Consider the following 25,424-nt stretch of genomic DNA (forward strand, 5'->3'; position numbering starts at 1 on the left):
TGAAGGGAGACATCTCTCTATAGCGGACATTTTTTGATTCCCCACGACTGTCCGCTTTAGAGAGGTTTCACTGTAATTGTGGAAATACCGTTAGGTTTGATTGACGGTAATGTAAAAATTATCTAAGGCTGGTGGTATGATGTGCAGCTTCTTCTGTAGACTCGCATTTTTACGTATAGTTTCAGTAATAAATTTTGTAGCACTGGTAACACATATCTACAAATTTCAACTCTCAAAAATGTGCAGAGATAAGACAATGCAATCTTTACTTAATCACACTTACTGAAAACGAAAATGTAATCAGTTTTTGTATCATCCTCAGATGTTCTGCTAGGATAATGATCATTAACTGCTGACAAAAGTAAATGTAATTTGAGATATAAAATAAAACGTGTTTATGAAGATAAATTCTAAATGAAAGAAATGCATGAATGTCATACTAAAAATTGTAAACACATCATTTATAAACTTATGTGTATATCGTTATTACGTACTCATATACAGGGTATTCCAGGAAAAGCCGACATACTTCGCATATGTGTTCACAACCTGAATACAAGAAAAAAATCTGCAACTTTAATCGAAACCGTTTAATAATGGTGATAGGGATAATCAAACAGTAAGAGAAATAGTGACGAGCAAATGCAAGACCAAGACCGGGGTGGTCTTGGTCTTGGTCTTGCACATCCAGTCTTGGTCTTGGTCTTGCACTGGAACCCTTGGTCTTGGTCTTGGTCTTTCTGCAAGAGTCCTGCAAGTCTTGCTTTTAAGAAATGTTATGTTTTTCATAGGGAAATTTTACTCTGGATAAATTCTACAATATGCCAATAGTAACAAAAATACAATGTATGTTTCTAAATGTAATATACAGTAGTATACCTTCGTGTAAATATTATGATAGTGTACAACATAGGCCATAACCTTTATTTTTTTCCAATGGATCCCCACGCTTCACTACTTATAAGATAAAATACAACGTTTCGTACTCTTTCTATATTTTTTAACGGATCCAACACTCCACTGGTTACCAAACTGGAGACGCTACCCCTGAGATACATGAAAGAAAATCAAGACGGCGCAGATTATTGAAATACCATGAATTGCAAAATTATTTTTACACTCTAAAGGCGTCAGATTTTTTTTTTTTCTTTTCAACCACGATTACCTCATTTTTATATTAAACAAACTTCCATTTAAATATCGAGATTTTGTTTTACTGATTCGAATATGTACTCTATGGGCCAGAAACATGGACATTACGCAAAAGCGATGAAAAATTGCAGACTTTCGGAACGTGGGCATGGAGAAAAAAGGAGAGAATTAGCTGGGTTGAACGGAAAACGAATGAGGTGTTACAAATATTAGCAGTGGTGAAAAAAAAAAACTTTAGATATTGTTTAGAGGAGGAAGAGGAACTGGTTGGGATATTGGCTGAGGAGAAACTGTATTGTGAGGGACGTGCCAGAAGATATGGTGGAAGGAGAGAGAGGGAGGGAGCGAAGGAGACTGTAGTTGAAAAAAGGTATTAAAACAGAAAATTGCTACGTCAAGACGAAGAGCTTACCTGAGGACCACCGTACATCTAAGCTTCTCAGTTGCAGCAAGTAATCTGCCAATAATGGTAGAATAGCTGATGATGAGACATAACTGAAATGGTGAAATGAAGAAAGTAGTAGGAAACGGGAAAATCCCGAGAAAACCCATGCACACGGTGTTGCCTACCAAGAAAGCTCACATGGCTCAATATGACACATGTGTGACTTGAAAACGAGCAATGTCTACAGAAAATGCGAACAACCAATCCAGAAAACGACATACTTAGCTATATGTTACTGGGGCAGACCGACTCACACAGCTTGCATAAACTATTGGGAACACATTCACTCCAGCGGCATTTTTATTGAAGCCAAGAAATTCAAGTAAAAGATGTAATGATTTTCCGCCTTCTTTTTTACATTCTATAAAAAAAATAAAGTAGTACCGGTACTTGTGCAAGACCCTTGGTCTTGGTCTTCTATCAGGATTCCTGGTCTTGGTCTTGGTCTTGGTCTTGGTCTTGGTCTTGGTCTTGCACCCCTTGGTCTTGGTCTTGGTCTTGGATCGGGATTCCTGGTCTTGGTCTTGGTCTTGGTCTTGCATGCAAAACTCTTCCAAAAACTGCAAGACCAAGACTCTTGCGCTCATCACTAAAGAGGAACGACTAATTCCTCTGTTTTAGACACAAAAGTGACTGACAGTTGCCCGTCGTTAGGGATGACACGTTATGCTACTGTCCCGTTGGAGTCTCTAACCAGTCAGAAGACAAGTTTAGTATTTTTTACCCTCAGGTATATATATTGTCTTATAAAGGACACTTCAGGACTGCAATTACCCCACAAATTAAAGCGCCATACTGAAAACGAAGGAAGTACTGATAAGTGTAAAGAGCAGAGAACTATAACATGTTGTTTACATGTTGTGCCTTGAACATAGAGTATTGGATGACAGAGGATAAAGCAGGTAATATTCATAAATACGCGATGCATACAAAAATATCTTTTCTAATTGTATATTATCTTGCTCATTAATTTACATAACAAAATACTGAAACCTCTTGAAGGGAGACATCTCTCTATAGCGGACATTTTTTGATTCCCCACGACTGTCCGCTTTAGAGAGGTTTCACTGTAATTGTGGAAATACCGTTAGGTTTGATTGACGGTAATGTAAAAATTATCTAAGGCTGGTGGTATGATGTGCAGCTTCTTCTGTAGACTCGCATTTTTACGTATAGTTTCAGTAATAAATTTTGTAGCACTGGTAACACATATCTACAAATTTCAACTCTCAAAAATGTGCAGAGATAAGACAATGCAATCTTTACTTAATCACACTTACTGAAAACGAAAATGTAATCAGTTTTTGTATCATCCTCAGATGTTCTGCTAGGATAATGATCATTAACTGCTGACAAAAGTAAATGTAATTTGAGATATAAAATAAAACGTGTTTATGAAGATAAATTCTAAATGAAAGAAATGCATGAATGTCATACTAAAAATTGTAAACACATCATTTATAAACTTATGTGTATATCGTTATTACGTACTCATATACAGGGTATTCCAGGAAAAGCCGACATACTTCGCATATGTGTTCACAACCTGAATACAAGAAAAAAATCTGCAACTTTAATCGAAACCGTTTAATAATGGTGATAGGGATAATCAAACAGTAAGAGAAATAGTGACGAGCAAATGCAAGACCAAGACCGGGGTGGTCTTGGTCTTGGTCTTGCACATCCAGTCTTGGTCTTGGTCTTGCACTGGAACCCTTGGTCTTGGTCTTGGTCTTTCTGCAAGAGTCCTGCAAGTCTTGCTTTTAAGAAATGTTATGTTTTTCATAGGGAAATTTTACTCTGGATAAATTCTACAATATGCCAATAGTAACAAAAATACAATGTATGTTTCTAAATGTAATATACAGTAGTATACCTTCGTGTAAATATTATGATAGTGTACAACATAGGCCATAACCTTTATTTTTTTCCAATGGATCCCCACGCTTCACTACTTATAAGATAAAATACAACGTTTCGTACTCTTTCTATATTTTTTAACGGATCCAACACTCCACTGGTTACCAAACTGGAGACGCTACCCCTGAGATACATGAAAGAAAATCAAGACGGCGCAGATTATTGAAATACCATGAATTGCAAAATTATTTTTACACTCTAAAGGCGTCAGATTTTTTTTTCTTTTCAACCACGATTACCTCATTTTTGTATTAAACAAACTTCCATTTAAATATCGAGATTTTGTTTTACTGATTCGAATATGTACTCTATGGGCCAGAAACATGGACATTACGCAAAAGCGATGAAAAATTGCAGACTTTCGGAACGTGGGCATGGAGAAAAAAGGAGAGAATTAGCTGGGTTGAACGGAAAACGAATGAGGTGTTACAAATATTAGCAGTGGTGAAAAAAAACTTTAGATATTGTTTAGAGGAGGAAGAGGAACTGGTTGGGATATTGGCTGAGGAGAAACTGTATTGTGAGGGACGTGCCAGAAGATATGGTGGAAGGAGAGAGAGGGAGGGAGCGAAGGAGACTGTAGTTGAAAAAAGGTATTAAAACAGAAAATTGCTACGTCAAGACGAAGAGCTTACCTGAGGACCACCGTACATCTAAGCTTCTCAGTTGCAGCAAGTAATCTGCCAATAATGGTAGAATAGCTGATGATGAGACATAACTGAAATGGTGAAATGAAGAAAGTAGTAGGAAACGGGAAAATCCCGAGAAAACCCATGCACACGGTGTTGCCTACCAAGAAAGCTCACATGGCTCAATATGACACATGTGTGACTTGAAAACGAGCAATGTCTACAGAAAATGCGAACAACCAATCCAGAAAACAACATACTTAGCTATATGTTACTGGGGCAGACCGACTCACACAGCTTGCATAAACTATTGGGAACACATTCACTCCAGCGGCATTTTTATTGAAGCCAAGAAATTCAAGTAAAAGATGTAATGATTTTCCGCCTTCTTTTTTACATTCTATAAAAAAAATAAAGTAGTACCGGTACTTGTGCAAGACCCTTGGTCTTGGTCTTCTATCAGGATTCCTGGTCTTGGTCTTGGTCTTGGTCTTGGTCTTGGTCTTGGTCTTGGTCTTGAACCCCTTGGTCTTGGTCTTGGTCTTGGATCGGGATTCCTGGTCTTGGTCTTGGTCTTGGTCTTGCATGCAAAACTCTTCCAAAAACTGCAAGACCAAGACTCTTGCGCTCATCACTAAAGAGGAACGACTAATTCCTCTGTTTTAGACACAAAAGTGACTGACAGTTGCTCGTCGTTAGGGATGACACGTTATGCTACTGTCCCGTTGGAGTCTCTAACCAGTCAGAAGACAAGTTTAGTATTTTTTACCCTCAGGTATATATATTGTCTTATAAAGGACACTTCAGGACTGCAATTACCCCACAAATTAAAGCGCCATACTGAAAACGAAGGAAGTACTGATAAGTGTAAAGAGCAGAGAACTATAACATGTTGTTTACATGTTGTGCCTTGAACATAGAGTATTGGATGACAGAGGATAAAGCAGGTAATATTCATAAATACGCGATGCATACAAAAATATCTTTTCTAATTGTATATTATCTTGCTCATTAATTTACATAACAAAATACTGAAACCTCTTGAAGGGAGACATCTCTCTATAGCGGACATTTTTTGATTCCCCACGACTATCCGCTTTAGAGAGGTTTCACTGTAATTGTGGAAATACCGTTAGGTTTGATTGACGGTAATGTGAAAATTATCTAAGGCTGGTGGTATGATGTGCAGCTTCTTCTGTAGACTCGCATTTTTACGTATAGTTTCAGTAATAAATTTTGTAGCACTGGTAACACATATCTACAAATTTCAACTCTCAAAAATGTGCAGAGATAAGACAATGCAATCTTTACTTAATCACACTTACTGAAAACGAAAATGTAATCAGTTTTTGTATCATCCTCAGATGTTCTGCTAGGATAATGACCATTAACTGCTGACAAAAGTAAATGTAATTTGAGATATAAAATAAAACGTGTTTATGAAGATAAATTCTAAATGAAAGAAATGCATGAATGTCATACTAAAAATTGTAAACACATCATTTATAAACTTATGTGTATATCGTTATTACGTACTCATATACAGGGTATTCCAGGAAAAGCCGACATACTTCGCATATGTGTTCACAACCTGAATACAAGAAAAAAATCTGCAACTTTAATCGAAACCGTTTAATAATGGTGATAGGGATAATCAAACAGTAAGAGAAATAGTGACGAGCAAATGCAAGACCAAGACCGGGGTGGTCTTGGTCTTGGTCTTGCACATCCAGTCTTGGTCTTGGTCTTGCACTGGAACCCTTGGTCTTGGTCTTGGTCTTTCTGCAAGAGTCCTGCAAGTCTTGCTTTTAAGAAATGTTATGTTTTTCATAGGGAAATTTTACTCTGGATAAATTCTACAATATGCCAATAGTAACAAAAATACAATGTATGTTTCTAAATGTAATATACAGTAGTATACCTTCGTGTAAATATTATGATAGTGTACAACATAGGCCATAACCTTTATTTTTTTCCAATGGATCCCCACGCTTCACTACTTATAAGATAAAATACAACGTTTCGTACTCTTTCTATATTTTTTAACGGATCCAACACTCCACTGGTTACCAAACTGGAGACGCTACCCCTGAGATACATGAAAGAAAATCAAGACGGCGCAGATTATTGAAATACCATGAATTGCAAAATTATTTTTACACTCTAAAGGCGTCAGATTTTTTTTTTTTCTTTTCAACCACGATTACCTCATTTTTATATTAAACAAACTTCCATTTAAATATCGAGATTTTGTTTTACTGATTCGAATATGTACTCTATGGGCCAGAAACATGGACATTACGCAAAAGCGATGAAAAATTGCAGACTTTCGGAACGTGGGCATGGAGAAAAAAGGAGAGAATTAGCTGGGTTGAACGGAAAACGAATGAGGTGTTACAAATATTAGCAGTGGTGAAAAAAAAAATTTTAGATATTGTTTAGAGGAGGAAGAGGAACTGGTTGGGATATTGGCTGAGGAGAAACTGTATTGTGAGGGACGTGCCAGAAGATATGGTGGAAGGAGAGAGAGGGAGGGAGCGAAGGAGACTGTAGTTGAAAAAAGGTATTAAAACAGAAAATTGCTACGTCAAGACGAAGAGCTTACCTGAGGACCACCGTACATCTAAGCTTCTCAGTTGCAGCAAGTAATCTGCCAATAATGGTAGAATAGCTGATGATGAGACATAACTGAAATGGTGAAATGAAGAAAGTAGTAGGAAACGGGAAAATCCCGAGAAAACCCATGCACACGGTGTTGCCTACCAAGAAAGCTCACATGGCTCAATATGACACATGTGTGACTTGAAAACGAGCAATGTCTACAGAAAATGCGAACAACCAATCCAGAAAACGACATACTTAGCTATATGTTACTGGGGCAGACCGACTCACACAGCTTGCATAAACTATTGGGAACACATTCACTCCAGCGGCATTTTTATTGAAGCCAAGAAATTCAAGTAAAAGATGTAATGATTTTCCGCCTTCTTTTTTACATTCTATAAAAAAAATAAAGTAGTACCGGTACTTGTGCAAGATCCTTGGTCTTGGTCTTCTATCAGGATTCCTGGTCTTGGTCTTGGTCTTGGTCTTGGTCTTGGTCTTGGTCTTGGTCTTGCACCCCTTGGTCTTGGTCTTGGTCTTGGATCGGGATTCCTGGTCTTGGTCTTGGTCTTGGTCTTGCATGCAAAACTCTTCCAAAAACTGCAAGACCAAGACTCTTGCGCTCATCACTAAAGAGGAACGACTAATTCCAGTAATTACTTTTAATTAGCTCTCTCTCCATAATTAAGCGTTTCCGACCAAAGTCCTAAAAACAAAAAAGAAAAAAATTCTTGTATTGAGATCCAAAACACATATGATAAGTTTGTCAGTTTATCGCCGGACACCCTGCGTGTTTACTTATATGCTTGACTAGGAAAAATGATTAACAGCAAAGACAGGTTCGAAACATTTTCCCGTTTCTATGTTGTGGAGTCCTCTTTGAGGAGGAACCAGTGGTAAAAGTGAGGCGGAACGCAAGGGAACACCATTCCTCCAAAAATATGTACGGCGTCCCCCAGTTCTATTTGAGCAAAGATAGGCTAGGGGACTACGGGACGTCATGCCGCTACCTACCGACCCCCTACTTTTTCAGATTCACTTTTACCCATGGGATGAAATAACAGTAACCTCTCATTATGGACGGGTTCTATTTCATTTTATAACGTTTTCCCATCTGCAAAATGTTCTGGTAAAAATACTCACCCCTGTTTATTGCTTATAGCAACTAATTTTTCAAAGAAATAACTGAAATAGAAATGCAGATAGTGAATGAGTTTTAAAATAAATATTTCACCCTTGTACCTCGCAATTTTTCAAGAACGGTTCTTTACCACTATTTCATAGTTTTGTTCTCTTACAAGTAAACCTGTCGATGTCGAAATCTACTTTCTTAACCAAACTTGGCAGAGAAGTGTGGAATATCAAGAAACGAGCGTAAGCAAAATTTAAACTGCTTACGTCCATAAAGACGGCCACAGTAGCCAAAAATCTGATTGCTTACGCCATAACGATGTGTTTCAAGTTTGAAAATTTAATTTTATTTGTAAAACGGGTAAAGGGATGGAAAACAAAAACACATTAACCAACACCAGGAGGAAGTAGGCATCTATTTGAGGGTATGCTTATCATGGTGGCCATTTTGAAGTCAGCCAACTTGTATCTCGTTCGACTTTTTTTAAAATATTAAGGGAGTCATGTAATATATCAAATTGGGCTAGAATTTTACGAGAAATAAAATGGTGAAACCTATGTTTCCATATGTTTATATTTGTAAGACACAATGTAATGGACATAGATATTAATTCGTTGGTTCAGAGATTTTTTAACAGGTGTATCTTTTTGAAGAAAAAAAATCAAGCCAGAAAAACCTAATGTACGCTAGTGAGAACATCGTAGGTATCTACATATGAAAGGTATAATCAACTTGAAATCGTTATCGACTGCAGACAATTGAAATGATGATAAGATTATCACAAATCTTAGAACTGATGGAAGACGGATGACATATTTTCCATTGGATTATTCGAGTTAGAACACAAACCTTCATAAGCAGACACTTATTCAGTACGCACAAATGTGAATTTGGTTTTCCTGACTTGATTTTTAAAAAATACATCCAACAGATTTTTCGCAGGAGAGGGCAAAGTTTGTCCTCTGGTTATGTATTTTTATAATAGCTTAATAAGAGAAAGGATATGCAAAGAAGTCGCACTGAGGTTGATTTATTTGATACCATCTCAGCATTCACGGTAGTATCACATGATAATCACTAAAGAACTTTTACATAGTGGGGTGTTCAAAATAAAAGAGAATGAGCACCCATAATAATGATATACATTTTTTACACAAGTCAAAGAAAACAATATTTTTACGTCCAGAGATGTGCATGTAAGGAAATTTGGAGGAATGTTTGGGGTGTGCAGAATAATCCTTGGACATAATATCTATTTTTCAACAGAAGTTGTAAACGTAAAAAAATAAAGAAACTACTGCAGCATTAAATTCAGAAAATATTTGCTTATACCCGAAAACTTAATACGAACTCTTCAGAGTTGCAGAGCAATCTTAACGGTACATAGCCACTTGGTCGGGGCCCCGCGAGCAGAATGGCATGTATTAATTACATGTATTAGGAGCAAAATTTCGTCATAAGAACCACACAACACGTGTTTGCTCTAGGGCCTAATATGCTGTTAAAACGGTACTGGAGAGTAAAGTAGATGGCACTAGCGCGGAGCCCCATTAGGCGCGGAGCCCGATTGGGAGCAATCGGTCCAATCGGCTTAAAGCTGGCCCTGTCCGCGGTACTCATTTTTGGAGGTGAAGGTGAAACGTCCCTTGTATTCAACCGCCGGGAAACGAACCCGGCTCACTGGATTAGCAGTCGAACGCTCTATCGACTTCAGTACAGGCCTGCCCAGATAGATACATTAACAGATATATAGGTGGATGGACAGAAGAACGTCGGACCTATAAATAGATAGAAAGGTAGATCGATGAATGGAAATCATAAATTGTTTGCACGCAATATATAAACACGGAGTAATATAGAAGTAATCTGCTGTGTGTATATATGTATTAGAGTTATCAAAAACAGAGAAACGCCTTTCCTGAGCCTTTGATAATACCTTTTATTAAAATACGCCTAAAATATGTGTCTGATGATAATAAAACTGAGAAAAAGCACATAAGTGAGTGAAATGACGAAGGTGTTTTATGTGCGACAGAAAGCACGATACAAAGTCAAATTTTAAATGCGACACCTGTAGTGGATGGAAATCTACGAGACACAGAAAGACTGTAACAGCTGTGAAGTGTAACAACTCTGCATAAAATCTGAATGGAAAAAGGATAAATTGCGAAGAAAATATGTAGCAAGATATACAATACCAGATAGTAACACAAAAAAATATATTATTAAAGCTTTGTTATGAAAGTAGTGTTTGGAGTTGCATGTATTTCTTAACATTATATTACAAAGTCAAAGTAGACACATAGACGCTGTTACAGGAGTTGTGTAAAGAAAAAAGGCAATAAGAACAAATTTAAAACATTTCTAATGGGGTCACTTAGGTCCCCATTTCATCGTTTATGTCCTGATTTTGAGCTTGGCTGTGCTAGGGTTAACTATCTTTTCACCTTGCTTCTATGTGTTTGCTTGTACGATAGCAATTTGTGTGTATAGCAAAAGTACCTAAGCAAACTCTGAATATCATATTTTTGGAGACATGGTATCCTAATTTAAAGCTGTTGAGGGGATGATATATATATTTCTAAGTGGTACCTACCAGTGATATTTACCTGTAAAATGTGTGTGTTTTTTTAGAATTTTTAGAAAACCCTTCAAGAAAAACAGGGGTATATCAAAAGACTGAAACTCGGTACATGATCATATAAAGGCCTAATCCAGAGTAGTTCACCTTCCTGACCATTTCCCTTATTACAAACATTATCGGTTAAACTCAGGATATCTTCGTTAATGATATGTCAAACCTCAGTTTCATAACTAACTGATTCATATTAGCTTTGCTATATTCAATAACACATTAAAATACAAATGCTGAGCAAAGCACTGTTTTATTATAAAATAACAAAATAAATGTGACAGTTTCGGATATCTAACATATCCTTCTTCTGACACTATCGAAAATAAATGAGATTGCATATACGTTATGTCAATTTTAGAATTCTTTAACAGACATATATTCATTGTTAAGTAAAATTTAATTTCTTTTAGCATATATATATATATAGTCATTGATAAAAAGATTTAAATTATTTTAACAGACATACGTATATAACAGAAACAAGGACAATTCTGAACTCTGATTAGCTAATCAATAAAAATTATCCAATTATAATAGAAGTTGACCAAATTGAAACGAAACATCAAGATCTTCCCTGATCCACTGGAAAACTAATCTATAAATTAAGACTTGCCAATAAACTGCCCCACTGCTCGTCAATTTTAGTCCTATATTCCAATTCATAATACAGCCTTCCTCTTTTTCAATGAACCTGGCCTCCTTCCACTTTCTTATTAACGTCGTTTGTTCCCTTGGTAACATTTCACTCTCGCACCAATTAATTAATTTACATGCTTAAAAATGACATTTTTTTCTCTTTCCAATCTAACATAATCTGGATGTTGCTTTCATCGGTATTTTAGTTTTTCTCCGTTTCACCTATGTAACAGCTATTACAATCATCACACTTTATTTTCTAAACAACTTCTCTTCTTTTCATTATCTCCTCTCGGCTTTCTTCTATCTCTTCTTTCTAGTTTTTCTTTATTCTTAACACACCATCTTTCTCTTCTTAGAGTTAGTACCACATCAGTCGGAGAGTTAGGGGCTTGGAAACTGTTCTCTACTTTAATAAAGAAGAATTCAATACCCTCTATCGATATCAAAAAATGAAGCAACTTTGAAAACAACTATGTCTGCCACTGAAATCTAAGTCATTATCATTAAACTAATGATTGTTTTGAACGGTAAGGTACCTGTACAGGTATTAATTTTTTTTTAGGAAATTCAGAGTAACATTATTGGAGCACTTAACATGGATTTACGCTTTTAGAATACAAGATCTTGATGATTTCATCATCAGATGTCAAGCTTTTCTCCTTTTTTTAGGTGTGAGTCCGACTATGTTTTCTACACAACCAAGAACCGATCACTATCCAAGGAAAGTATCTGACTTGTGAGAGGTGATATGTAATATTGACATAGTCTCAGGCTCCATCGTCCAATTCCATTACCTGCTTCGGTCATACCAAGTAAGTGCGTTTCTAAACCAGCCTTCATTTCCGCTTCTGCACCATTCTTTAATAGAATCATAGCCCATTGTCATTGAAAGCATTTCTAATTTCACTTCCACCTCGGCGTGTAATAAATTACTACGAATCCTGGTCAGGGTCACACTGACTCAGGGGCTTCCGTACAAGAAGTCTCTGGTTCGATCCAAGTCCGCGCCAAGTGATAATTGTGGAGGACAATTACCGGGTTTTCACTTCTTTTTATTTTCGTTTCCTCCTGCTTTCTTCATTAAACCCTTATCATTCAACTCGTCATCACCGACTGTATTAGCCTCATATGTGGGTCAACAAACTCAACAGAAAAAAACACAAGTTCTATTTGACTTGGGATTAAATATATTAATAGAAGCAAAACTTGTGCAATAGATAGAATGACCCCTATCAGAGAATTTTGAAACTCTCCCAGTCACAATGAAGCTATAATATCTTAACGACTAGTGCGAATTACTATTATACGTCGAAATGAAAGTGAAATTAAAAATGCTTTCAATGAGAATGGAGTTTGGTTCCTTTAAATAATGGTGCAGGAACTAAATGAAGGCTGATTTCGAAACGCACTTACTTGGTATGACCGAAGCAGGTAATGTAATTAGGATACAAACAGCAAACATCACATATGTGTATTCTTACCTGATATTCCCCTACAATGAAATTAGTTCTTGAAACTGTATAAGTATTAAATGATATATTACAGAAAAGTATGTAACTTACTCCTTTCAATATTCTCCTTACGAATACAGACTGCGTGATCTCTATCAAGTAAGCTTTTACCATCACAAAAGCAACCACACTGCTTAAGCTTTTGGTTGCACTTTTGTGTCCTTGGTATGTATACAGGTTTTCAGTTCGATCCCCATCTTGTCGAAGATCCTTTTTTTCAAACTGTCGAAGGAAGACGAACAATAATAAACTAAGTAAGGTTCTCATATCACGATGAAGTACTCAAATACAATTAAGTTTACAATTCAGTAATGTGCTCGCTCATGAAATATAATTTCAACATATGGAGCGTTCAGAAAGAGACGAGAATCAAGTAAAATTACCAAAGCAGTGTGAAAAATTAGAAAGAAATTTTCGACTTTAAGTACATTAGAATATTAACACTGTATTTTATATTATAATGGTTATTTACGATATCTGAACATGAATTTTTTAAGCTTTAAAAGGAGCTGTAAATAGACATCTTAAAAATGAAATATATCTTAAATGACTAAAAATGTACTGGAGTCTCTTGTGTACCGAATGAACTATATGTAATTGGATTTTGAAACAAAACCTATGGGGTGGTACAGTATTGAGAGAGAATTCGTTAATCAAGGTTTAGTCACAGACTAGTTAGTGGCATACTAGCTCTTTACTAAAGAAGATGTACCTTTTGGTATTCAGAATCTACTTTGAGTACAACTAAAAAGTTGATTTGGGTACGATTAACTAATATACCCCAATGCATCGGGTGAGAAAAATAAATGTGGCCACCACGGAAAAGTAGATGTGCTCAGACGTAGTCTGTGAAAATGAAAATACATGAAATCCGAAATCCGAAATGTTATGTCGCACAAGCTAAACCGTCGTTAAAAGATTACCCTGTGCTCAAGATTTATTAGTCACATGTGATTAACTTCGTCAACTACTACGTCCTAATTACAGACTCTGAATACACTTTTGATAACCATCCGTTAGTCAAGCCCGTAGTAAAGTATTAATCAGACGTGAAAACGACTCTGCATAAGGCCCATGAAGTCTTAATTTACTTAGTCGGTATTATTTTTTTATGTTATTTTGTTTCTTATGTCTAAATCGGCTGTTGTTTTTGTTTTGCTTTTCTTCTTTTCTTTCCTCATCTAATTTTCAAAGTTTATAAAACGTTGTAATGAAATCAATCCCACTTTTAACCCTTAACTTACGACTCCGGAATGCACGGTATGCTTCACGATATGGTACGATATTTAAATGATTTTAATGTGTGTATTACATGAAAGAAGCGTACAGCATAACTTCTACTATGCACAGAGACACGAAGTAAAAATTATTTTGTTGGCCAGGGTCTCTAGTCATTCGGTGTTATTAAACTCAGTCTTTGAGTTCCAAAGTACTGGTTGTATAGATTCCGTAAAGACGCAATCATCTTGTTTTCTACACATCCAACGAACTTAACGTGGTCAACATCAAAAAATGTACGAAAAATAAATGATTGTGTTTCCCTACTGTGACAGAGTTTGGAGAACCTACAGTGAAACTAAACAAAGATCACAATCTGATTATCAGTTAAGATGAAACTATTTTTTGAGGAATTGATACTCATGTGCGGTTTCCCTCTCAAACGTAACGCCAAGATGTAAGTAGCAATATTTTTTTCTTATAATTTAGTCTCATTGGTATCTGGTTGAAAAGAAAAATACTCAACATCTGTAAAAGAAAGTAAACCTTTGTAAATAAAGCAATTCACAGTAGTGAATCTTATTTAGTTGGTTTTTCTGCTGTTAAAAGCTGATTCACACACTGATAATAGCATAGACATTCGAATGTCACGGCTATAAAGCAAGAGTTAAGTATGTTTAGCGTTACTGTTGTACGTAAGTGTTATGGCTTCCTTTCATTACAGATCAAGTTGGTATTTAATGTTCTCGTAGTAAACGGTATAACATGACGGTATTTCAACATCAACAACCTGTGCGGAAACTTGTAAGAAGATGCAAATATCTATTAATTCTTATATGTGATAAATTAAAGAAATGACTTATTTTATGTTACATCTGTTGCTCTTAGCTTGAAGAACTAATGACAAACATACAGAAAAAGTTCTACCACTGGACTGTGAATGAATCTGGAAGTCAGCTTACTCTGGGAAACTGTGAATACTTTAATGTGTGCGCTATCCAAAAACACATGTTTCAGAATCCTAAGGCACTCACGCAACAATTTTTGTAGAAGCAGTTTGGCTACGGGCATATAATTTGAAGTACTCACTACCTCTATAAAAATTGTTGCGGAAGTGCATCAGGGTATTGAAACATGGATATTTGGATAAGGCATATACCAATTCCTAAGTGAAGTCTTGATCTGACTACTGTATGTAGCATAGTATAGGAGCTATGGAGTTTAATGTTCACTTTTTCATGTTTTTGGCAGCCGAAAAGAAGCATTTGTGCACCCAGGTTGGTCTATACTTTTGGTCTTACTTTACTGTCAGGAATCACCTCCCAAAAATGTCTGTATTGTTTTGAATTACACAGCATTTCACAAAGTCTACTCATTCAAGAGACTGTCACTCTCACAATTTATCTCAACCATTCAAATCATATTATATAAAGCGCCTCTGACAGTACAATTAATATCGTGCATGCAGTATTTGACAAATACAGGAAATAACGATTTTTTGTCACACTAATTCTTTTATAGGAGATAATCCAATTTTTCACACCAATAAAATTCCTTTGCAATCGTTATCAACAAATTATATTCTAATTATTGTTTCCTGCTTAATTGAAACACGCCTCACTAAATTAGGATTTTAGAGTTTAACATCCCATGGATATGTACTAAAGCTAAGAGGGATGGTGATGATAAGATATATTATAATAGTGGAATGACGAAAGTGAGAGGAGAACACTGAGAAGCCTAACCACACGATATTTGAACATCATAACTCCAACTGGGTGAGACCTGGAATGACACTAGGAATCCCGCGCGCCAGATATAAGCGTTGTACTGCCGAAGTACCGCAGCACTTTTATTATAACGATCATCGTACCTTTTACAAAAACTCATAACATTCATTATGGAAATCGCTTCAGTTCTAACCTTCCATCACCTATCTTGATATTATATAAATCAATTTATGTCTTTAACTTAAACGAAGTTCTAAATATGTCTATCCAATTATGTAACCACGTCCTTTTCCTTGCCTTTTCTCTTTCTTTCCAGAGCAAACATAAATAAACGGTGAAATACTGGTCTAATTATTTTAAATGAGAAATCCATATTCCAAATTTCATGTTTCTAAACATAAGAGATCCCGAGATATGGACATTTTAAGGTAGCAATTGTTAACCTCTCCCTTCCAAGTCGAATTTTCAAAAAACCTTCCTTAGTGGGACCTTACATCACAAATCTTGTACCCTTTCCAAATTTTAAGTTTCTAGCTGAGGCTCTTTGGCCTCAGCGTTGATCAAACAGTCAATCAGGACTTATTCTCTCATCTAGAGAAAAGTGTGATTAGAAATTAAGAATTAGATTTCTGGGCTGTCTGCATTTAAGGCCATTTAAGACCGTCACGTATATGGGGGGATAGCGTAACTCGGCGAGCACACTATCCGATGAAAGGGAAGGAAGAATGGACCATTATAATAGGTGAATCCTAGAATTTGCCTAGTGTGAATGAGAGAAATCCAGAAAAAGCTCACTCAAGATACTGGCCTGAAAACGCTGTTACACTTTTCCGACCGAGTGTCCCCATCGGGAATCGAACCTGGGTCCCCTAGCATCGAGAGCGTTAGTGACTACACCACGCGAGGCCACGTGATTAGAAATCATACCACCAAAATAATTCAAATCCATTCTCAACAGTTATTCATATATCCCAATAAAATCACTCCCAACCATTACTTACAAAAAGCTTTGACTATTATGTATTAATTTGCGTCAACGTTAGCATAAAATTTGCGTGTTAGTTCACGGTAATTGGCATCGTAGATGTAACTGTTGAAGTATTTTCTGGGTTTTATGTGTTACATTACGTTCCGCAAATTTTGCTAAGATTGGCACATAATGAGGTATCTGATTAATATGCAACACAGGGTAAATAGTGTTACTTATTTTAATGTAGGTACTGGTCGTCGGGTGTTATATATTGTAGTGTCTTAGCATGCAGCCATGTTTGAAAGTATGTACAGCTTATTGTATTATATGTATCAGCATTACATATATTGTATGTACCGGTATTACATACATATTGCACATAGGCCTATATCTAATAATTAAATTACATTTTTAGTCTCAAGATGAAAACCAAGGAAGATCTAGTCAATGTATAACACATAAAAACAATAAAACATATACGTTCATCAAGCAACGTCATTTGACCAATTACACTCGCTGTTGAAACTCCAAGTATATCAATTAACATACTTGTAATGTGTCACCTTGACTTATGGTTCTTTCCAAAACACAGATATAGGTATTTTATGGCTTTTAGGTACTTTTATACGCCATTAAATTATTCAGAAAATAAAACTTCTAATGGGGTATCGCACTATTGTTCATACTGAATTTATTTTATTGACTTTATACATCCATTTACCAATCGTAATATATACGATACAACAACACTTTATTGAAAAAATTACAGTGTCATTTTTATTGATAGCTGTAATATAACTTCAACTGTTATTGAACAAAGAAAATTGTTTAGTAACACCTCAAAAAAAAGTTGATAGTAGATTCTAAATTGTGAATGTGAATTGAAACAGTAATTCCTGACTATAGTTCATTAAATTTGTGAAATTAGGTGTGGATATTTATTAAGAGTTGTTATCCAGTTATAACACTACGTTTCTATGATTCTCTGTCAGAAAAAGATATTTAAACAATGTGTGTTTGATTGACATGAAACATTCCATATCGATCTCCAGAACGCTTTAAATGATTTTAACACGACTGTAAAGAACAAATTAACATTACTGATGCAACAACAATAAAGTGCAAAAATATGAACACGTCATCAAGATTCCAAAGTGAAACGCTGATTCACCAAACCATGAAACACTAAATTCACAGAACCAACAAATACATGATATTAATAACAAGCAATTCAAGCCAATATGAAACATGCCACTCGTACATTTATCTTTAAAAAGGTGACTTTTATGATTTCACCTAAATCGTTTCATAACAGACCAAATTAGTAGTCCAACTAATACTTTATAATCAAGTAATATTCATTTCTATATCAAACAAAATTGGTCTTGAAAATGTAACAACAAAGGCTCGAATACATTCATAAATGGTACAATAATAACATATGTTGATTGTACATATTGCATTGTACAGTGGAATCCTTCTGTTACTGGACTTACCATTATTATATACAGACTAAAGTCATTTTGTCTCTCAACCAGATAACATTACCAATTTAAAGAAAAAATTGTTACCAATAACGTACAAAGCAAATGTTCAATGATTGACAATATGCAATATATTTCCAACAATATTCCTTATTTATATAAGGTGGTCGCTCAAAGTAGATTATACTCTTAAGTGTATACTTTTCACCGTGAAACATGGTGGCGCCTTTGTGATACTGCAGTCAGCAATTTTATTGTACTCTTTGGGTTCTATGATTATGCTTACACTTCGTTTGATGTGGATAGCAATTTATTTTCTAAGTTTAGTTACTAATTCGAAAGTGAACACCATTACACTTAATACTAGACCGAGCAGTAAGATGTAGAACGCTGTTTGAAGATGCTTCAAAGTAAGTACTATACGTTTCTCCTGTATTAACTCGGAAGTGAATACGGATTTGTGTATGAAATTCTTAAACCATAAATTTACCAAACCGGCTTCTATTGCATTTCGGATAATAGCATTCCACCTTGGTAGATAGGGAGAATTTTTGGCTACAAGAAAAGAGTTTAACATATGCAGAACCCTCTCCTTTGTAATGTGGAACAACGGTTCACCGCGATCGTCTAAGAATTGCCTCTTCATATACTTCATTATCGGTACTTGATTCATGACTACTACATCTCGATCGTATGACATACGACGTAACGAAATAATAGGGTTATTTGAGGAACCTATCTTAGATTCAAGACGTTTCAGTAGCAGGTTAGATGAGTCCTTAATTATGAAAGCGTATGCAGGAGCGGATAAAATCTTCAAGTTGGAATCAACAATATCTTGCAGGGTGTTCATCTCAGGCATGCGGCGTGGGTTCGCCATAGAACTTATTAGTGACCCTCGATATAAAGCATCTATGATTAAAACGAAGAGAGTCCATAATATTACACAACTTCTAATTTGATGACCTTTCGGTAGGGTATATAAAGATATAGAGAGAAAAATAGCGAGTAATTTCATACCATCAAATTTATCTTGAGTTTGTCTGTTGCTTCTTGCACGCAAACAATGGCGAGCACTAATGAACACCAAAGATAAAGAAAATACTACTATTATAAGTGTCCATAACATTTTACTGAACGGTTGTGTTAAATTTTGCCACAAAGGAAGCAACTGTGCGGCAGGAACAGCGAATGCCATTTCATCTATTGTAACAGGTGTTGTAAAATCCACGTAAAGACTCCGTTCATAAGTATATGTCATTGCAGTAGGTCCAACATCTGCATTCCCATACAGTACATCTCCTACAACACCAGTCCACGTGTTGTTTTCTGCTATATAAACACCACCGTTATTGGTGTTTCTCAGTATGTGAGACAGAATGGTGAAGTTTATTAGTTTGCTTAGCATTTGCAACATTTCTCCATAATGTCCTTCAAACTTTTGAGGATCGTTCTGAACGCGGCTGAAAAAAGGAGGATTATTATACCACGATATTCTTATTGGGAACTGACATAGGTTCCTTGTTTTATCTTGAAATAAATTAAGATGCTTTAAAGTGTCAGAATCTGGTGTACATTGAACTTTATCTTCAGGAGAAACTCTGCAGAATGGGTTATAATTTATCAATACGTTGCATTGCCCTCGATTACAACCTTGCAAGTCTGTACATTCTCGATTTAATACAATTATTTCTAAGCGAATTATTTGCAGTTCTTTCCTAATTGCACTCAGAAAACGCTCAACAAACTTGGTTGTAAATTTGGAGTGGTAAAGAATTACTAAAAACTTAGCCGATGAATTCCAGAATGTAAGTCTTTTTAGATATTTTAGATTACTGTAATCTGTCATGTGGTTAGTGACAATTATTATAAAAGCAGGAGCTTTACCCAAAACCTCATCACTATTAGTATTACTCTTTGAAGAAGTAATAACACTCTCTTTTCGTATTGAAGCAATAGCAGCAGGTGTTACAGATTTGCCTTGTAGCTTTACAAAAGTAGTACCTAGTTGTCCCATCTCTGACGTTGAGAGCACTAAAACAGCAATAAAGCGATGCTTACTAAAGTATTTGTTAGCTATAAATTCAATCTGTTCGGGAATTATTTCGTGTGACTCAAAGGCGTTCAATTTGTTAACTATACCGAAGCTGTATGTTCCATTTGACTTCAAAACCAAATAAAGTGTAAATGCAACAAATATTTTCTTCTTCATTGCACCTGAAAACAAAGAAAAGATGATGAACAACTATTTCGTTATATTTACATAATACAATCAAAATAATACTGATACAATATAAGGTATTAAAGCAACTACAGAAAAGTGACAAGTTTCATTTTAATTTCCCCTTCGTTTTAATTATTGTGACTTATCTGGAAGATTATTAGAAAAGATTTATTATGCTGATTGTTAAAAGAAAGAATTAGGTAGTCATATTTCTAAGTTTATTAATTACAGAACAATACATAAATGTTCAACCCTTTATCACATAGATATATCACATACATAGAGATATCATCACTTTATCATACAAACAAAGTTTCCAAATTAAAGTCTCGTTTTCCCATGTTGAAGTTCTGAAAGTAAATCGGAACCAGATAAACAAGAATAAACTGAAACCTGTAAATTCTTTGGAACATATTATTTATAAAAATATGATCGCGAGGCGCCGCACAGTGGCCGGAAACTTGGAAAAAGTGGACAAAAATACTTTATCCCGAAACAATGGAAGTTGACTAACGTCTCTCTATCGTTCTATACGTAATTGTCCTTTCTAAATCGATTGCAACTACTACGAAAGTGATTCGATAAACCCCTGCTGCAATACGTGCAGTTGTATGTACAGGGTGGTTCAAAAGTGTGGAAATCCCTCGCATAAATGTCAAATACTGGAAAATATAACCAAAGGAACAATGTAGGGGGAGTGATAAAGGTGAAGAGAAATTGGGGAGGACACAGAACAATGAAAGCCGCCATCTTGAAATCCACCATTGTGAACCGGAATCATACATACAGTTTATAAATTGAAAACATAACATCTTGACGCCTTATGTGAACTGGACATCGCTAGCCAGTACAAATTTATCACAGGTGTTAATATGCTGTGCTCTCTCTCTAATTGTATGTGCAGTTAATAAAAAAAACGGTGCAAAACAAATATGTGTTTGGCTTTAATATACAAAATTAAAATTCGCGGTTTTGCACTCGTACCATCTTCGAAGAAACACTAATACTTACTGGAATGTAATTTAGTTCAAGATTACGTTGTTTCGGAAAGATTAAAAGATTCAGCATGGAATCTTCTTATATACTACTGCACTGCCGTGTAATATACAGCAGCTCCACATGACTGATAGTTTACCACTACAATATGTATGAGGTTTCCACTACAACTTTGATTCAGTAACGAAGGGCAATCCAAATTACGTACAAGACAATATGCCTCTTCCCATTGTAAGGCTCAGATAGCGGATCTCGATTACAACCACAACATTACTCATCATGCATTTCCAGTTAGTGGGATTGAGTCCTTCAGCTGCACTTGGCTGCAGCTACTTCCAATGCTCAACCTTTGTACTACTCATGGTCAACTCAATAAACCTTATTTTGCAGGTAAGCAAGGATAAGCGTAGACTTCAGAGCTACTAACATCAGTAGGGGAGACCGGGGCACATTTGCCAACTTTTTAATTGAATGTGTGCTATTTTATCTGAAACCTATTTGGAGGTAAACAGGATATCAGTTTCTTCCTTATACCTTTATGAACGAAGTGGAACATTTTTTTTCACAAAATGATTATTGATTTCCACTACCAATGGTTAAGTGTGATCATGTAACGTTGGAAAATGTGCCTCGTACGAAGGGCAAGTTGGCAAACCTACTAAAACTATACAGGGACAAGTGTTCCAATTACACTTCACATGCTAAAACAGGTAATAAATCATTGCTTTTACTGAAAATGTACCTTTTGTTTATTGGTTGCACGGTATACAGAAGTGAGATTATGGTAGGCCTAATCAACAAGTTAACAAGTCAACATTGTCTGAATCACAATGAACGCAAACAAAAGAATACATCTCCCTTTGTACAGTTTTCGTGTGTCCAGTTGTTGCTGGCTTTGTCTGGGACTTGGAGAAAGGTTCAAAGCAATAAATGCATAAACAATCTTCATCATCTTCATCACTCGAATTAAAGTTTCTTACACAATAGACTATGTGGTCAATGGAAAGCACGTATTCAGTAATGTTTTGGGGGGATGGGATAGGACCACAGCAGCTTCGATATTTCGAGGGCTTTTTCGGATGTCATTTATGCAAAACAAAAAAGTGTCAGCATAATTAGAATAACATTAGCTTTTTCCAACCCCCGCTGGCTGCGTACCTGATCAAGGGCTACGTATTTTGTACCATGCATTGTCATTTCGGAGATTTTTTTTACACAGTAGGTCCTACATGCATTTGTTATAGTCCTACTACAATTACAGAAACTCAGACCGGAAAAATATTGGAATACGTGCCCCGTATGTTGTTGGTAAACCTGCCCAATCGCCATTTTTGAACTTCAACATAACCTTGATGAGTAACGGTATATATTATTTGCAAAACAAACACATCATTACGTAAAGGAAGAACACCATCTTTAGTACATGCAATGTCAAAACAGTACGTTTAACGCTAGTACATTTATTTTAAGTTTTAATGTAGACCTGATACTTGACTCACCTGCGAAAAATGATTTCACAAGGTTTCCTGCCTATGTCAATACAGCTACTCAAATGAAACTTGCGTAGGTGGCGTGACAAGTATTGCTGCTTCAGCCAGTCCACTCGCAGTTGCGATCTACGGACCCTTTCAGAACTAAAGCCAATTGGGAAATGTGCCCTTATAGAAAACGTGGCCCGGTGTCTCCTATATACATAACATTTCAGTAGCACTAACAAAGATATCATATAAGTGATATGACAATGGATAACAAATAAAACTCTTCACTAAACTCTCACTGTGTTTGAGTGGAATGTACTATCCAACCACTTTCATCGACCTCAGAAACGATATAAATGGTTAAAGCATATCATATTATTTGGATAATTTCTTACTGATTTTTCGGCCCCTGTATTTGTTCATATTTACATGCATTTTATGAACAGCGAAAATATTCCAATGTCCTGAAGCTCCAGGTTTGGAAACAGCTGAGATACTTATAATCTAATATCAATATCTATTTCATAGGCATCGAAGTTGACAATATCGATTTTTGACCGCTTTTTCCAGTTTCTGACCACTGTGTGCCGTGAAGCTTGCCTTAGATATGGCGATTTCACTACTCAGTAGAACGTGAGGGTTTGTCCTGGTCGTCAACCTCTATTCATGAAATTTGGCCAGTGTAGCTTCTCGCGCTATACATAGAACATCTCCTGAGGGCAGTGGCGGCCGGTGGATTGTGATTTCGGGTGTTGCAGTACGAACGATCGGAGACAGAATATATAAAGTGGACTCATTGACTAATCAGTATAACTTTAGATGCAAATACTATGTGACATGTTAAATTAAATAAAATTCTGTTTTTAAAAATAAAAATGCAGAACATTTAATCCGATTAATCACCTTATTATATAGTAAGTTCATTCTTTTCTCTTTGATTGGAACAAATCTGCCTAATACATGCTGGTTGAACTCTAGTATTCTTATTGTCAGGTCTTTTTCAATGGAAAGCATAACCAATGGTGATAACCTTTCTTCAGATATTCAATTTCTTGAAAGTGTCAATTCTTTTTGATGTGAAAAAAAAACTTTTCTTCTTTTACTGAAGCCACAGGTACAGTTAATTTTAATTTCAGAAGCTTTGTAGATTCACTAAATATTTTTTTTCTAGATTACTGAATTCTAGCAAACTCAGTTCCTGTCAGTGATACGAATTTCTCTTCAGTGTAGACTGAAGAGAGTTCGTAGCAGAGATTAATGTTATAAAAAATGTACATTGGACACGCTTTATTCACAATTTATCTAGGAAAATTTAAAATAAATTGTGGAAATGTATCTAGTGCATACAACATTACTGCCATAAGATGTCCTGTATATTTAAACCCTTTTTTTAACACTCTCCTGAATTGCACTTTGCTTGTTTTGTTTAAGCCTTAATTGTAAGTTTTTCCTCAGTTGAAAGCTGGGCAATTTTTTTGTAAGTTAGTTACAGAAGTCATGGTATGCAGTTCATTCAGAATTTGTAGGTTATGTACAGAATTAAAGCACACACAATAAAATTAAATCTAATAACTAATAACCAAAACAGCTGATACAAAAGAGATACTTGTATATGTGTATTGCGAATGTCACATATTCATACATAGGGCTGTCAACTGGCCGGCTTTTCATTGGCCTGGCCGGAAAAATTGCTGTTATTTTGATTAAAGCCGGTGACGGTTACAAACTTCTCACCAACCCCTTTATAATCATTTTTGTTTTCAAATTTGTATGTATTAGTTCGAAGTATAGATATTGAAAAATAGCTGTCATTCTGTAAAACAAAACTGTTACCTTTCACCATCTATCAACGATTAATATATTTTGTTCACCTGTTTAGAAAATTTTAGAGAGATGACAGGGACTGTATCAGGGAAAATTTGGAATTTACTTTCAAGGAATTATATACATTTATTAAGAGTGCAAAAGGACTTCTTAAAGTAATTTCCTATAGTTGAAGTAGAGACTATATGTTTAAAGAGTGAATTTCATTTTCCAAATCCAAAATTGCCATGTAAAGATTATTATACTTTTGTTCATCTGTTTCGATAATTTTAAAGAAATGGTAGTTACTGGTAAATACAATGAATTGATCAATGCCGATTGATCAATTTCAGTTTCTCATTTATAGCACAATGTACCTGTATCTATTAAGCTTATTAGTGAATGTTCTAAGGACATACAGAATATATGTGTTAATGCACTTTTGTTCACGGTAGTACATTTCCTTTCCATGGATAGGTCCGAACAGAGATACTTCACGCTGAGACCTATATCATAGAGAATTTTGAGGAAGTGCCGGGTTTTTTTTATTATTTTACAGAGTTGGCAACCCTATTCATATATCAACACACACACACACACATGTGCGTAAAAGAAAAAAACTACATTCCAAATCATCCGTTTTGGTTGTTACGCAATGCACGATGAACACAATATACTTCCACACGAGGCGAAACAATGTTTATGAATGTCATACGTTCTGGAAAGCAACCTTGAAACCCGCCAGATATAGGAGCAACGTGTTAGCTTGGAGGGGTCCAAAGTATTTGAGGAAGGTCCAATACGTCTACGTAATAACGAACCTGTCTTATACTATACCCGAAAAGATAAGTAAT

This window comes from Thermobia domestica, chromosome 9 (genome assembly GCF_964235325.1).
Source record: "Thermobia domestica chromosome 9, izTheDome1.hap1.1, whole genome shotgun sequence".
NCBI lineage: Eukaryota > Metazoa > Arthropoda > Insecta > Zygentoma > Lepismatidae > Thermobia > Thermobia domestica.